Source organism: Macrotis lagotis, chromosome 5 (genome assembly GCF_037893015.1).
Source record: "Macrotis lagotis isolate mMagLag1 chromosome 5, bilby.v1.9.chrom.fasta, whole genome shotgun sequence".
Taxonomy (NCBI): domain Eukaryota; kingdom Metazoa; phylum Chordata; class Mammalia; order Peramelemorphia; family Peramelidae; genus Macrotis; species Macrotis lagotis.
In genome coordinates this window covers 160,057,217-160,069,705 of record NC_133662.1, presented here as the reverse complement: position 1 = coordinate 160,069,705, position 12,489 = coordinate 160,057,217, and the positions used below count along the sequence as shown (strand labels likewise).

Below are 12,489 nucleotides of genomic sequence, written 5' to 3'. Positions count from 1 at the left end.
ATTATTCAATATTGTATTAGAAATGTTAGTTTCAGAAATAAGAGAAGAAAAAGAAACTGAAGGAATTGAAATTGGGAAGGAAGAGACAAAACTCTCACTCTTTGCAGATGACATAATGTTCTACCTAGAGAATCTCAAAAAATCATCTCAAAAACTACTAGAAAAGGGGTGGCTAGGTGGCATAGTGGAGTCAGGAGTACCTGGGTTCAAATCCAGTCTCAGACACTTAATAATAACCTAGCTGTGTAGCCTTGGGGAAGCCACTTAACCCCATTTGCCTTGCAAAAATAGAAATAATTACCAACTTTAGCAGAGTCGCAGGATGTGAAATAAACCCTATATATGACTAGCAAGATACAGCAGAAAGAGCTAGAAAGAGAAATCCCATTCAAAATAAATTCAGACAATATAAAATACCTGGAAGTCTATTTGCCAAGGCAGACTTGGAAACTTTTTGAAAACAATTATAAAACACTTGTCACACAAATAAAATCAGATTTAAATAACTGGGTAAACATCAACTGCTCATGGATAGGTTGAGCTAATATAATAAAAATAACAATTCTACAAAAACTAAACTACCTGTTTAGTGCCCTACCAATCAAAATTACAAAAAAATTATTTTAATGAGTTAGAAAAAGTTGTAAGTAAATTCATATGGAGAAATAACAAGTCAAAAATTTCCAGGGATTCAATGGAAAAAAAAGTGCAAAAGAATGTGGCTTAACCTTAACATATTTAAAATTATATTATAAAGCATCAGGCATAAAAACTGTCTGGTATTGGCTAAGAAATAGAGTGGTGGATCAGTGGAATAGACTAGGTGCAACAGCAGGAAATGATTATAGTAATCTGCTGTTTGATAAAGCCAAAGAGTCCAGCTATTGGGATAAAAACTCTTTAATAAAAACTGTTGGAAAATTGGAAGTTAGTATGGAAGAAACTTGGATTAGACCAACACCATACACCTTATACCAAGATAAGATCAAAATGGATATAGGATCTAGACATAAAAAACAATATTATAAGCAAACTAAAAGATCAAGAAGTAGTTTACCTGTCAGATCTCTGGAAAGGAAAGCAGTTTATGACCAAGGAAGAGATGGAGACATCATTAAAAACAAACTAGGTGATTTTGATTACATTAAATTAAACAGCTTTTGCACAGACAAAACCACTGTAAACAAGATCAAAAAGAAATGTAGTAAATTGGGAAACAGCTTTTACAACTAGTACTTCTGACAAAGAACTCATTTCTAAAATATACAGAGAACTGAGTGAAGTTTTCACAAAAACAAGCCATACCCCAATTGACAAATGATCAAAGGAAATGCAAAGATAATTTACAGATGAGGAAATCAAAGCAATCCATAGTCATATGAAAAATTGCTCTAAATCACTACTTATTAGAGAAATGCAAATTAAAGCTTCATCTTTATCCAAAAGAAAGAATTGTGGAGTTTGAACAAAGACCAAAGACTATTACCTTCAATTTAGAAAAACACCATTATCTTATTATATAATTTTGCCATATATACTTATACTTTATTCTTCTTCCTTAAAGATTTGATTTCTCTCTCATCACATTCAACTTAGATTAATGTATACCATGGAAACAACATAAAGACTAACAGACTGTCTTCTCTGGGGCATGGGGGAAGGGAAACAAGAGTAGAGAAATTTGTAAAACTCAAAATAAATGAAATCTTTATTTGAAAAAAAGAATTCTTATTCGGCTTGTGTTCAATTCATATCTTTCCTTAAGGTTTTGCTTATCGTTTTCTTTGTTTTCTTCATTGTTTTCTTCTGAGTTTGTTCTTGATCTTCCTTGTTACCGTATTCATTTTTTACTGTCAAGTTGTTGTTTGCTCATTTTTCTACCTTTTTTCTTCAGAACTTTACATTAATATTAGGGTTATTTCTATCTATGGAGCGTAAGAGAACTGTATCAAACTTCAGATATTTTTGCCCTATTGTTTTTAGAGCTACTTCTGGGTGGTTGATATTTTTCATTGCTTCTACAGTTATATGATCTGTAGAAAGGTATGGTTACTGCTCTCCTGGTGTGCAATCTGGTCCTTACTCAGGAAGGTACCTAGATCACTTGACTCAGGAACAATGCTTTTCCTTGGTGTCCCTGATCTATGGGATCAGTGATGATACTGCCCCCTCCCTGGGGGTTTCCACTCCTCCTTGAATGAAAGTGCTCCTCTATGATCTCGAACTTTGACCTAGAAGTGGGTATGGTCAATGGGACTGCCAAATTCCAGTCTTACATCCAGTACTAGCATAAGAGTCCTTTGCAATTTCTTTCTGACCAGTGGGTAGGTCCCATTGAGACCTCTTATCTTGTGAACTCCCAAAGCTACTGATGCTTCTATCATCAACACTTACTGGTGTTCTCTAGGCCAATCTCCTCCTCCAAGTCATAGATCTCTTTTTCTGATCTCCTATATTTTCTACATCTGGAAGAATGTCTTATTCTGACCTTTCGTTGGCTCTGTTACTTTACAATTCAATGTGAGGCACTATTTCAAGATGCTTGGTAGGGACGGTTGAGAGGGCCCAGCTCAAGACTTTTCAGCATTTTGACTCTGCCCCTGGAAGTGATCACTTCTTCCAATTAAATTTCACTCAGCAGTGTGTTTGCATTTCTGCTTTGGACAAGCTATATTATTTGCTATTTCTTCTGTTCAACATTCCATCTCTCACTACTGGGCCCTTGAGTAGGTAGTACTCTATGACCTGAATGTCTCCTTTTCTTACCTTTACTCCCCACATCCCAAACTCCCTTCCACACAGCTCAAGTGGCATTCCCTAGAAGAGATATTTCCTTATTCTCCTGCTTATTTATAAAGGCTCCCCTTTGAAATTATTTTGAATTTACTTCTTTGAATACATGATATTTCTCATCTAAAGAATAAAAAACTATTTGAAGACAAGTACTATTTCATATTTATCTTCATACTCCCTAGTTCCTGGCACATAGTAGGCAATAAATGTTTGTTGAATTTAATATTATTGTCCATGTTCATACATGGAACATAAATGACTGGTTATGCTTTTCTGAAATTTACTGTTATGTGATTTCTACATTTTGAACCATATATCTCTTTTATCCCCCTCAAGACAGAATCTGCAGTGCATTTAAGTGCTAAGGTGATTCAGAAAGTGTGAACCACTCAGAAGGCTGGCCAAAACAATCTCCCAGTCTAATGAATATTGTTAACTCAAGACTGCAAATTCATAGCTCAAAACTGTGACTTTTTAAATTTGAGAACAACGACTGCAAGATTATGTCACCCTACTGAGAATTTGCCACTGCCTACTCACACATTTTAGTTCTATGAGCTCCCTAATGCTTAAAGAACAAATTTGGAGGTAAAGACTTGTAGTGACTGAATAGTGGAATACCTGGACTGGAAGTAAGTTTAGAGAACATTTAATGAAGCCTAATATAAGAATCATATATTCAGTATACAACATCATTGACAACTGGTGATTCTGCCTCTGCTTGAACTCATCTCATAAAGTAATCCATACTGTTACTAGGAATCTCTAGCTACCTGGAAGCTTCTCCTTATATCAAGAAATCTACCTCCTGATAACTTTTACCCTCTGATTCTAGTTCTGGCCCTTGAAGTTAACCAGAATACATGGTTTGATAATGTAAGAGTGACAGAATTACAAAATCTCAGAATGATAAAGGATCCTAAAGGGCATTTAAGCCAACCTACAGCTGATTGAAACTTTCTTCTATAACATAATGGGTGAAAAACTCAATACTTGTAGGTACTGGAACTCACTCCACTTAGATAGCCCTAAATGTTACAGAAAATGTTCCTTTTATCAAGTCTAATGGGTCTCTTTGTAACTTCAATTCATTGAGTTGAGTTCTTTCTTCTGGAACCAGCCAACCTGAACAAGGCTAATCCCATCCTCTTGCCAGGTATTACTACTTTCTTTTCTTTGGGATAAGTATTCAGAAGTACCTTCAATAGACCCTCATAAGGAGTGGTCTTACCAACCAGTTCACCTTTGTCTGCATGCTTTCTGACTTGCCCAACATCCTTCCTAAAATGTAGTTGTCTGACCAGGGATGAGGATAGTAAAAGTATCATTCCTCTAACCCTGGACACTATGAAGCCTAAGTTCAAAAAGGGCGTTGAATGGTGTTTGGGGTTTTGCTGCTTTGTTGTTTGTTTCTTTACCTTGTTTTGTTTTGTTTGGTCTGGTAAGGATTTATAACTGCTGAATTATACTTACACTGAGCTTTCGGTTTGTGAAAACTGAGATTTTTTTCAGATGAACTTCTCTCTACCTACATCTTCCCTATCTTATACTTATTTATGAAGTTCCTTTTTTGAACTCTAATACAAGTATTTATATTTATCCTTGCTACAGTTCAATTTATTAGATTTAACCTACTAATCTAGCCTTTGGAGATCTTTTTACATTATGACTATTATACAACTTCCTAGTTAATCATTTTCATTCTTCTCTTAAATGCATTAATTTTGTTTGCTCAAAAGCTTTTCAATTGTAAATAATCAAGATTATCTTTTATATTTTGCAATTTCCTTTATTCCTTGTTTGATTAAAAATTCATTTCCTAATTATAGTGGCAAAATGTTTGCTTCTATTCTAATATAGTTTTAGTAGTATGAACTTTAAAAATTAAGGTTACATATTCTCTTTGGATTTATTGTAGATCAAAGTATAAAATATTGGATGGTCTAAGTATAATTTCTGCTATATTGCTTTCAAGGATTCCCAACAATTCTTATCGAATAGTTCTTTTCTAAGCAATTTATTTTTTGTTTTCATATTTACTGAATACTGGCTATGATTTCCAGGATTTCTGATTATGCCTTGTCTAGTCTATGCCATTGATCCACTTTTCTATTTTTTAATTAATTCTAAATAATTTTATGGCTGTTTTATAATGGAGCTTGAGGTCTGGGCATTCTATTCCCTGTTCATTCCTCTTCATTCTCTTTTTGTTATTTCCCTTGTTAGTCTAGATTTTTTGGTTCTTCCAAGTTAATTTTTTTGTGGGTTATAATGTTTATCTTTGGTAATTTGATTGTTATAATAATAAATCTATAAAATAATTTTAGTATTATTATTTCTATTAAATTAGCAGGTTCCACTTAGAAGTACTGAATATTGTTCCAACTATTTAAGTACTATCCTCTCTCTGTTCATGACCTCCTCTGGGCTTTGGAACCATACCTTGCCACTGGATACATCCTTTTCCTTCCTCTACTAGTAGAGCTCCATTTTTGTATTGCCTTCCTTCATTAGAATGGTAGCTAGCTCCTTGAAGAGAGACATCTTGCTTGCATTTGTATCCTCAACACTTAATATAGTACCTAGGATATAGTCATTTACAATCTGGCTAGACCTTTCCTACATTTCCATGCTTTTCATGCTTTACTTCCCTCTTTGTGATCTATAATCCAATAATACCTGACATCTTAGTGTTCCTCAAACACAACGCTCCATATCCTGACCTCATGCCTTTTCACCAAGCTTGGAATTCTCTCCTTCCTCACCTCTGTAAACTGACTTCAGTGGCTTCCTTCAAGATTCAGTTCTTTTGTAAGTTGACTTCCCTGACATCCCCACCCCTCACAACTCTCCCTTCCAAGACTGTCTTCTATGTGTTCTTTATATATCTTCTATGTACATAATTATTTACATGAGGTTTTGTCCATTAGAATCTAAGCTCCTTGAAAACAGGGAATATATTTGCATTTTTCTTTGGATTTCTAGCTCTTAGCATATTGCCTAGGATGAGAATTTAGTAATTATTCAGTAGCTGACTGACTGGGAGTTCTCTATACTAAAGAAATCACAAGTCCGTTCTTTCCTCCTATCCCTTACAGCTGAAAGATTTGTTTCTCACTATTACCTTTGTACTCCTGTCAGATTTCCCTTTGTTATTATGTCCTTTCCATCATCACCTTCAAGACAGGATGGAGCAGTGAGGACAGTGAAGATGGAATTATTGAGTATCAGAAAGAGGCAGAACATATAGAGAATAGATGATGTAGAGTGGAGAATGAGTAGAAGCAAAGCAAATGAGTAGATAGGAAGGATATTCAAGATAACAATGATATTGAGGAGAGTCAACTAAGGAATGGGAGAGAGGAAAGAATGGGATGGGACTTTGAAGAGAAAAAAGATTAGAATGATAGGAAAAGAGTGTTTTGGGGCACTACAAGCATACTATTCTTCATTGAGTATGATCAAAGTAACAATGAACTTAGCATCAGGATACCTGAATTCTTATGTCAGCCCTACTATTTACTACCTATGTAATCACAGGGAAATTACTTGAGGGCTTACAGTTACATTCTTGGCTGTGTGTGTGTGTGTGTGTGTGTGTGTGTGTGTGTGTACATGAAGGGTTTGGTCAAAGATCAACTTTCCTAAAAAAAAGCAGGAATTCTAACCCTAGTTTCCAGTTCTTTCCTTAAGAGGGGCCTGAGGAAATTCTTGTAATTCAATCCTGTCAAGTTTCCTCTGTTAATGTTATACCTTAGAAAGGACAATTTCCTATCTATGAGAAGAAACTTTGGGAAACTGGGATCTTGGGAACCTTAAAACCTTGTCTCCATTAACTATCTTGGAATAGAATGAAATTCATTAAAAATTGGAAAAACATTCATTAAGTGCTCATATGTGTCAATTGCTCTGGAAATACAAATAGATAATTCAGAGTCCTTTCTCTCAAAAACAAACAACACATGGGGTTAAATTCATGTTCAGTTGATGGTAAATGGAAAGGCCAAATAATATTTAGACTCTGGCAGGGAAAATAGTAAGATGGATGCTGGGACTTGTAATGCCTTCTGGAGCAATTGTAGGGGACAAGGTCTCAATTAAAAGAAGAATAGTTCCCAGTGGTCAGAGAGGACATATAAGGCAGAAGTGGGAATGTAGGGGTCAGCATCCACCTGACAGTGAACAACTTGTACTTCATAGAAACTGGACAATATTCAATAAAAGTTGGGCTGATAAATAGACAAATTTACTACTATCCTCAGACAGTACTGGTCTATCTTAAAAGCCTGTTGGAAGACTAGAGTTTGGGAGGGGAAAGTCCCTGGTCCCTGTCATGGATATTTTCTCTCTCACAACTGTCAGTCCTTGAAAGATAGAACAAGCAAAAGGAAGTGGAGAAGGTGCTTGTTTACCCAAGATGTCCCCTTCTTATTTGCATACTGAAACACCATCTGTGTTGCCAAGGCTTATTGTAGTTTTTGTTTTACTTTTCTTAACTGAGCAAAAGGGCAATATGCTGTAATTCATAGCTTTTCAAAAATAATTGCCTGCACTTCAGTAAATTCATTAGTTAATTCCCTTAACAGACTGAAATTCAAATATCTAGATCTACTTTGCCAATTAACAGAGCATTATTTTCAAGTGAATTGAATTTAACTACGGCAGAGCTATGCTCTTATCAGTCTCACTCTCTCCTCCTGAGTCATCAAAGTCCAGTGGCAAGACAAGAGTCAAGATGATCTTTTAAAATCTACCTGGAGGAATTCATATCTTTCATCTACAAATACCTTTCATCTACACTGCTCCTTTTCATGTGCTCAGAAAAAAATGCTCATATTTCATAAACAGATCAGGGTGCTGTCAATTTAACAACTTTTAATTACATTCTTGGTTTGATGGAAATACCACCTTTTGATCAGCAATCCTGTTGATATGGCACTAATTATTCCTAACTAATTGTCCAACTTTTCTCTATTTTTTCTCATTAAAAAAAAGAATTTTACAAAGCTGTTCCTTAACATTGACCTTTCTCCCTTTCTCCTCTTGATATAAGTGGAAAAATCTTGCCTTATTTTTTTTCCTTCAGTGACTCAGGTTATCTTTCATTTGAATAATAATTTCTCTTTGGCCTCCTGTTACCAGTCTATCCACTCTTCAAAACACCTTTCCACTACCCTATAGAAAATGTTCTCCAGAATTTCTTCCTAATCATCAAATCAAATGGTATCTAAATGGTATCTTGTCAGAAGGTCAAAGGTTTGTGGGAAGATTTCTATGAACTGACACTAAGTGAACTAAGAACCAGGAAAACAGTTATTATGACTACAACAGTATAAAGAAAAAGTGACAACAAAGCAATTGAAATTAATACTATGAAAGTATAATGACTAAACTTGATCCCAAAGAAGATATATGAAGATGTACCTCTCACCCTCTTGCAAATGTGGGAGAATTAAGAGTGTAGAGCACCACAGAAAATATCAAACTTTTTTTGATGTATTGGTTAATCTTAATCATTTTTCTCCCTCTTTTTTAGTCTTCGTTTTGAAGTTTGGCTTTTTTGAGAAGAGATTGAGAGAGGGATTCATTGGGATATTCAGATAATATAAAATGCATAATAAAAATAAAGTATATCAATAGCATTCATTAAAAAAGAATTTTCACTTAATTTATACTGCAGAAATTTTAATTAATAATGAATGTATATAGCAAGAGAAAATCAGTGTCCCAGATGATTTGAAAAATAAAGTAGACATACTTGCAATGGAACTTTGAAAATTCCATTTTGAGTTCATCAGTGCAAATCCAATTAGCAGACCAACTATACCAAAACGGAGAGATTAAACACAAATGTTTTCTCCCCACAATGTTTGACAGGAAGTGTAAAAACATTTCAGAACCAGCACCTGACAATGTATTCTGTGACTGTTGCCATGGTAAGAATTATAAGAGAAAAGGAAGAGTTATTAAGGAATACTGCTAAGGACAGGTATCAAATGCCAGCATGGCAGAAACAAAATAACAAAGCTCTAAAGACCAGTCAAAAACATTTCAAGATTACATTACTATCTAGCTGATATGAAGAGTAGAATACTTGGAAACCATAATAACTAATTAACCAAAAGGAGGAAAAGTCATGGAAAGGAATCAAGACAATAAAAGCAGTACAATTCAGTATCTATCAAAACAGAATCTTAAGGAACAAGAAAATCAAAGGACCAGCACTTAATTGCCTAATCACCAATTAGTACAGGGCCTGATACATAGTAGGAACTTAATAAATGCTGATTGAGTTGATTTAATTTGAGAAGAAAGAGAAAAAATAGAGAAAATTTATTTTTATGTCTGGTTTCCAATAGTCTAAAAACAACAAAAAAATCCACATGTGGAATCAATAGGGAAACAGAAAACTTGTACACTGATGATCTGATTCATAAACTTTTAAGCAATATTATATCTCCTCTACCCCCAACCCTGCTACTGTTGGCTCACCATTTTGGTTGCTTGACATGATGTTGCTCACTTGCAATCCAGCTGCCTCAGCTTCCCCCTCGAAAGGGATTATAGCTATGCATCACTACACCTGGAAAGAACTATGTTTATAATAGATGTCTTCAAATAAAATATCTAAAAGGATACAATGAAATGTTTTTAAGCTACATAAAACTAGAAAAAAAACATTTAAAATTATGTGGCAACAGGCTGAGGCATATGCCATCCTCACCATCTTGTCTGCTGCTAGAATTATCTTGAAGATATTTTCAGTGAGTCTATAGAAGATGAACTTAAATCCCCAAACTCTATATTTTAAGAGTGCTGTTTTATTATTTTATCCACCTACACAATCATCCCCAGATCACTAAATATACTGGAATAACTTTGGGATATGAACTTGTCCTCAGACTGTTTCTATACGAATCTCATTCATTTAAAAAAAATGAAAAGAGAAAACAATAAAAAATAATGACATGTTTCCATCATGTAAACCTAGTCTTCAATGGCCATCTTAGCCATGTGAGTTAGACAGGACGTCAGTTTTACAAATAGAAAAAGGAGGTTCAGAGAGTATCAATAAGTTACCTATTGTCACACAACTAGTAATCCAGGTCTCCAGTATTTATAAATAGAGAAAAAGTAAGAAGCCATCCTTTACCCCAATTTACCCCAACAACTAGAACAGAGGGACTATGCTGGCCACAACCACTGGGACAAAAAAAAGGAGTCAATAAATATTTAAGAAAAGCATGTTAAAGTACTGAACTTTTAAAAGATGATAACTTGCATTGCTTAAAAATATTTTATTTGTTTTCCAATGTCTTACTGCTTGGACATATTTCTAGAGTTATGCTTCGGTCAAATGTTTCTTTATTCTTCCTTCCCTTCTCAGTTCTGCTTCTCACTGTCTGTACTTGAAAATAATGCCTCTGATGCTTTCCCACTTAGGCTTTCTCACTCTGGAAAATTCTTCCATTAAGCTGGTCCCCTTCTCCTCTTGGTGAGTTACTCCTAAGGCTTCCATTTCAGAGAAGGGTTCAAGACAGTCATCCTTCATTTCCCTCCTAGATCTGCTGACTTCCTGGACTTCTAAACAATATGCTAACCCTGTTTTCAACTCCCTTTTGTATTTGCCTTCCTTTACTCTGTAAATTCCTTGAAGTCAAAGACTGACTTTCTTTTTATTTTTATTCCTAGCTTTTTATTTTTTACTTTTTTATATATATATATTTATTTTTTATTATTTATTCCTAGCTTTTTATTTTTATTCCTATCTCAGTTCCTCACATATAATAAACATTTTATAAGTAAATAAATTCTTGTTGCTTGCCTACTTTTATTCAATGTGGAAAGTTTAAATTCTTCCTCCTACAATCAACCATGCCATTCTTCTGCTCTGCCCCTAAATTATTCTGAAACTTTCAGACTTGTCTCTGACATTTTTATAAAGTTTTGAGTTTCAAATCCTATTCCTTCTCCCGCTTCCCTCCTCCTTGAGGTGGTAAGTAATCTATAGAGTTTATACATGTAATATGCCAATATTTTAAAGGATGCACATCTTGGAAACAGAAAAAAAAATTTAAATACTCATGAATTCCAGTAGTAAGGAATGAATTAGGAAAGAGGAATCCTATTTAAAGTGACTATCATTTCAGGGTGTAAAGATGTGAAATATTATGGACCTACTTTGAGAAAAACAAATGAAAAAAAAAGATGACTTGACTACCAGAATTTATGTTTAGAAAGGGGCTTGGAAGTAACCAGCAACCTACTAGGGAATTTGTCAATTCAAGAGGAAAACTTTGCTAAAGAAATATTTAACAATGAAGTGCTGAGCAGAATTTAGGGTAAAGTTAAGAATTGCAAAATTTCAGTTCAGGTTCTTTCATTTGTCTGAAATAGCAGTATGAAACTGGGGGTCGACAAAGAATGATTGAGCAATGCAAACATCAAGACTGTAGGAGTGAACTGGGCTACTTAGTGAATGAAACACAGATAAAGAACAAAGATATTTCAAGTTAGTTTAAATTTGCAATTTGCCTATGTATGAATAGTTTGAATTTAAAAGATTTTCATATTTCATGTCACAATACAGTATTACATTTTTTTATATTTCATATTACTTATAAAATAAATTTTATACTATAAATGTTTAATCATGTGTTTTGCTGGAAGGATGCTGCAGAGATTGGTAAAAAGAAAAGTTGTGATCTAAAGAAATAAGTTGACCTCTTGGACTGTGACAATACTAGTAATAGTTCCCATTTATATAGATGTTTAAGGTTTGTGATGAGTTTTTTCAGATATGATCACATTTGATCCTTTACAAATAAGGAAACCAAGACTCAGAAAAGTTAGGTAACTAGACCATATCACACAGCTATTAAGTATCAGAGATAGAATATGAACTCCTGTTCTAGAACATTAACATGATGGAAATGTTTCTCAAGATTTCTGTTAAGTTTGAGATAATCTCCATTGTCACCATGACCTCAATGCTAAAATTCACAAAGAAGCTTCAGTGAATTCTATTTCAAAACAGATTTTGAAACTATAACCAGCTATTGTCCTGTATCCTGGTATGAAACTGTCTAAAAAAGTGCAAAGAACCCTTCTTCCTGACCAATGAAAAATTTCTTTTGACACTGATCCTATGTCCTAATGAAGACATAAAATTCCCTTGTCCTAGAGATTGCATTTGGCTCACCTTCACAGTGAGGCTCTGGTTGCCTGTTGATACCTCATTAACATTATCATTAACATTCTTGGGCTCAGGATCACAGAATCCTAGTTCTAGAGATGGAAGGGATCTCATGACAATATGATCCAATATTACAGTTGAAGAAACTAAGATCCAATTTTTTTTCTTGCCAAGAAGTATGTAGATTTTGTCAGAGGGGATATTAGAACCCAAGTGTCTTTAATTCCAAAGTTAATAATATTTTCTCTATATCAAAGGGAAAAGTTAAGTGGAAGAAAAGGAAAAACCAATGGGGACAGAGGCTGTGCACAGAAGAGTTTCAGTTTCTGGGGAAGGAGGTTGGGCTTTGCTTTGGCATAGCTACCTCAAGGAGATGCAAATGGAGGCATAAGTAATATAATTTTTTTAAAAATTAAAAAATTAAAAAATAAGCAAAATAAATGCTTGGAATAGGTGCAGTTCCTGGTCCAAGCAGAAGCAAGAGCCAAGGGTAAGTGATT

General features: G+C 34.4%; 1 protein-coding gene across 1 annotated transcript in view; it reads right to left on the bottom strand.

Annotated features, from left to right (window-relative positions):
- The window catches only part of GRM1 (glutamate metabotropic receptor 1), a 359,847-nt gene that overhangs the window by 86,080 nt on the left and 261,278 nt on the right, over positions 1–12,489 (bottom strand).